Source organism: Ornithorhynchus anatinus, chromosome X1 (assembly GCF_004115215.2).
Source record: "Ornithorhynchus anatinus isolate Pmale09 chromosome X1, mOrnAna1.pri.v4, whole genome shotgun sequence".
Classification (NCBI taxonomy): Eukaryota; Metazoa; Chordata; class Mammalia; order Monotremata; family Ornithorhynchidae; genus Ornithorhynchus; species Ornithorhynchus anatinus.
The window spans coordinates 10,728,985-10,733,933 of record NC_041749.1 but is presented as its reverse complement, the minus strand read 5'-3'; the positions used below and the strand labels follow the sequence as shown (position 1 = coordinate 10,733,933).

General features: G+C 44.9%; 1 non-coding gene across 1 annotated transcript; it reads right to left on the bottom strand.

Moving 5' to 3' along the window:
* Window positions 1-388: 388 nt before the first annotated feature.
* On the bottom strand, window positions 389-525 carry LOC114807002. Its single transcript, XR_003755055.1, has one exon. It is a non-coding gene; the product is annotated as a small nucleolar RNA SNORA7 (small nucleolar RNA).
* Between the last annotated feature and the right edge of the window lie 4,424 nt (window positions 526-4,949).

Below are 4,949 nucleotides of genomic sequence, written 5' to 3'. Positions count from 1 at the left end.
AGAGGTCGTGGGTTCTAATCCCGGCTCTTCCGTTTGTCAGCTTTGTAACTTTGGGCAAAGTCACTTAACTTTTTTGTTCTTCAGTTACCTCACCTGTAAAATGGGGATTAGGACGGGGAGCCTCACAAGGTAGAACCTTGTATCTACCCCAGCGCTTAGAAGAGTGCTCTGCACATAGTAAGCGCTTAACAAATATGATCATTATTATGAGCACATCTCTCCCAGAATGCCCTGCCTGCATCTGCAATCATTCTGGTAGTTGATCCATAGAATTTTCTTGGTAAAAATCTGGAAGTGGTTTACCACTGCCTCTTTTCATGCAGTAAACAAATCTCCACCCTCGACTCTCTCCCATGCCACTGCTGCTGCGCAGCACAGGGGAGTTTTGACTTGTTGCAGACAGCCTTCCACTCACTAGCCACTGCCCAAGCTAGGAATGGAATGGATATGCTTCTGCCTGACTCTCCCTCCTATAGTCGAGACTGGTAGAGTATGGGAACTCTTCAGGTGTGATCCTGAGAGGAATTGGGACAGTACCAGAGAACAATATAACAGACATATTCCCTGTTCACAGTGAGCTATAATCATTCATTCATTCATTCATTCATTCATTCATTCAATAGTATTTATTAAGCACTTACTATTTACAGAGCACTGTATTAAGCACTTGCAACGTACAATTCGGAAACAGATAGAGACAATCCCTGCCCATTGGCGGGCTTATAGTCTAGTTGGGGAAGACAGGCGGACAAAAACAATAGCAATAAATAGAATCAAGGGGATGTACACCTCATTAACAAAATAAATAGGGTAATAAAGATATATACAAATGGGCAAATGAGCACAGTGCTGAGGGGAGGGGAAGGGAGAGGGGGAAGAGCAGAGGGAAAGGGGGGAAAGAGGGCTTAGCAGAGGGGAGGTGAAGGGGGGCAGAGAGGCGACAGAGGGAGCAGAGGGAAAAGGGGAAGCTCAGTCTGGGAAGGCCTCTTGGAGGAGGTGAGCTCTCAGTAGGGCTTTGAAGAGGGGGAAGAGAGCTAGTTTGGTGGAGGTGAGGAGGGAGGACATTCCAGGACCGCGGGAGGAAGTGGCCCAGGGGACTATGGCGGGATAGGAGAGAAGTGGGGACGGTGAAGAGGTGAGCGGCAGAGGAGCGGAGCGTGCGGGGTGGGCAGTAGAAAGAGAGAAGGGAGGAAAGGTTGGAGGGGGCAAGAGGATGGAGAGCCTTGAAGCCTAGAGTGAGAAGGTTTGGTTTCGTGCGGAGGTTGATAGGCAGCCATTGAAGGTTTTTAAGGAGGGGAATAACATTCCCAGAGCGTTCCTGCAGGAAGATGATCCAGGCAGCGGAATGAAGAATAGACTGGAGTGGGGAGAGGCAGGAGGAAGGGAGATCAGAGAGAAGCCTGATACAATAATCCAGCCAGGATATTATGAGAGTCTGTACCAATAAGATAGCCGTTTGGATAATCTAGATGACCCTTAAAGACTAAATCTTTTTAGAGAAAATTCTAGAGCAGGAAATCTTTCACATCCTAAAGTGTTCATTTTCAGAAAAATACTTAATTCCTTAGCTTAGATAAGTACATTATAATAATGCCATCCTCTTTTCAGAACTCACCCACACAGCAGATAGGTTCTGAGAAGATTTGGGAGAGTGGCCTGGAACCTGAACAGTGTTTTAGATTTTCAAGCCCAGCTGAGTTTTTGAATCCCCTCCGTTGATGGCTGACCTTCCTTAATTTTTATGGTTTCTCTGAGCCTTGGTAGATGTTTGATTGGTACTCAACTACAGAAAATATAACAGTTAAGAAGGAAGGCTTTTATGTCTCTCCTGATTCAAACTCAGTAGCTCAGACCCATAGTAGCTAAGCGCTTACTATGTGCTGAGCACGGTTCTAGTCCCCGGGGTAGATAGATACAGGTTAATCAGGTTCTCCCACGTGAGGCTCACAATCTTAATCCCCATTTTACATCTGAGATAACGGAGGTACCGAAAAGTTAAGTGACTTGACCAAAGTCACACAGCTGACAGGTGAAGCCGGAAAGCCGTGCTCTTTCCACTGAGCCACACTGCTTCTCCCTCCGAATATACAGACTTGCTCTTGTGCTTTATATACGAAGAAGATGCCAATGATAGTGAAATTCACTTTTGAGCACATGTATGACTGAAGAGATCCATGAGGTCCAGGCATGAAAAACCTATCACTTTGTCGTATTGTCATATTTTATGCTTGAAGCACCGGGCACGGTTTTTGCTTCTGCTTCCCTGTTTTCCATCCTCCCCATTCTCCATTTTTTGCCAAGTTTTGGCTCAAAAAGAGCCACTGTTTTTTGTAGCAGCGCAATTGAGTCGGCGGTTTTAGGTGGTGTGCAACATTGTCTGAAGCTTTGTTTCTCTGTCCTTCTAATATATTTCTCTATCCTCCTTGCTTTTCATTTCCCTACTTCAGCTTTCCCCCAATAAGTTGTTCTAGGTATCCGGCTGTCAGACAGTCTCCTCAAACATCCAACCCAGTGCACTTGTACTGAGGTAAACCTTTTGAGGAGTTTCACGGCATAGTGGAAAAAGCACAGACCTGGGAGTCAGAGGACTGGGTTCTAATCCTGTCTTCTCCCCTTGTCTGCCGTGTGACCGTGGGCGAGTCACTTCCCTTTTCTTTGACTCTGTTATTTCTTCTGTAAAATAGAGATTAAGACAGTGAGCTTCATGTGTGACATGGACTGTTCAACCTGATCACGCATCTACCCCAACATTTAGTATAGTGACTGAAACATCATAAGAGCTTCACAAGCCCAGCTTCAGTGTTAGGAGACTGATTGGAGACACAGTGAAATAATAATGTTGGTATTTGTTAAGTGCTTACTATGTGCAGAGCACTGTTCTAAGCACTGGGGTAGATACAGGGTCATCAGATTGTCCCAAGTGAGGCTCACAGTTAATCCCCATTTTACAGATGAGGTAACTGAGGCACAGAGAAGTTAAGTGACTTGCCCACAGTCACACAGCTGACAAGTGGCAGATCCGGGAGTCGAACCCATGACCCCTGACTCCGAAGCCCAGGCTCTTTCCACTGAGCCATGCTGCTTCCTAAATCAAATTCAACACTGAGGAAACTTCCTTTCTCTCTTTCTTTCTTTCATATGGAGGGAAAGGTGAAAAGAGAGTGGGTCACACGGCCAATTGAGAACCTGAACCTCGGCTTCCTTTTTTTTAAAAAAAATGGTATTTGTTAAATGCTTACTATGTGCCCTGCACTGTTCTAAGCACAGGGGGAGATTCAAGCTAATCATGTTGGGCATAGTCCATGTCCCATATGGGGCGCGTAGTTTTAATTTCCATTATACAGATGAGGTAACTGAGGCACCGAGAAGTTAAGTGACTTGCCCAAGGTCACACAACAGACAAGAAGTGGAGCTGGAATTAGAACCCTGGTCCTTTTAACTCCCAGGCCCGTGCCCTATCCACTTGGCCATGCTGCTTTTCTAATGGAAACGCAGTCCAAGTGGCAATGTCTTGCCGGTTTTGGGCCTCTTTAGCTATACATGGACTCATAAATAATCCACATGAAATGGAAAGTGATTTTTATTCATGAAAAATTACTGCCGCGGTCGGTGAGACAGTTCTGCCTCGAGGCAGGCAGTGGGCTGAAAGTTTCTCCTAACCCAGTGAATCTAAGCAATACAAATGAGTTCCCTTATGAAAATCTTTTTCTTTAAGTCATATTTCTGTCCTATCCCGTAATTCTTCTGGGTACCCAGAAGCATATTTAAGCTTCGTGAAGATTACAGAAAGCTTTCAATGATCCCAGGGAGGACACCCGCAGTAGGGAGTTTGGGATTGGGAAAAAGAATGCTGTCAGGATCATTCAGCAGTTACACGGGATTGATTAGAGAGAGTGGGAAGGCAAGGGAAACATATATTCCCGGGACGAACAGGGAATGAAGCAGGGGGCGAACAGAGGGGAATGTCCATTTCCTGTTGCATTGAGTAGAACAGATTCTAACATAAAGAATAAGCAATTGAATAGACAGTAAGTTTTGGCAAAACTACGAAAGTTGTTTCCTCAAGATCACTGCGCTTCTGTGACCAGCAGGACAATAGTCTCAAAAATATTATGAAGATAATGCTGGCTACATAATTGATATGCACCTAATCTCTTGGTGCAATGGATAGAGCATGGGCCTGGGGGTCAGAAGGTAGTGGGTTCTAATCCCTGCTCTGCCACTTGTCTGCTGCATGACCTTTGGCAAATCACTTTAATTCTCTGTGCCTCAGTTATCTCATCTGTTAAAAAAAAAAGATGGTATTTGTTAAGCGCTTACTATGTGCCAAGCACTGTTCTTAGCGCTGGGGTAGATACAAGGTAATCTGGTTCTCCCACATGGGGAATCACAGTCTTCATCCCCAGTTTACAGATGAGGTAATTGAGGCACAGAGAAGTTAAGAGACTCCCCCAAAGTCACACAGCTGACAAGTGGTGGAGGCGGGATTAGAACCCATAACTTCTGACTCCCAAGCCCCTTGGGGGTTGAGACTTTGAACCCCATTTGGGACAGGGATTGTGTCCAACCCGATTTGCTTGTATCCATCCCAGAGCTTAGTACTGTGCCTGTCACATAGTAAGACCTTAACAAATACCGTTATTCTTATCAATTATTCTTAACTAAAACAAAGATTCACTTAGTTTATCCGCCCTTCGCTCTTTTTTTTTTAATTGTAGTTATTAAGGGCTTACTAAGTGCCAGGCATTGTTCTAAACGCTGGAGAAAATACAAAGTGAACCCAGTCCCAGTCCACATGGGGTTCACAGTCCATATCATCTTGTTAATCGCTCAATCAGTCTTATTTATTGAGTGCTGACTGCGTGCAGAGAATTGTACTATTTGGGAGAGTGCAATATAACAATGGATACACAATGAGGAAAGTACAAGGAAATTGAAACACTGAACTG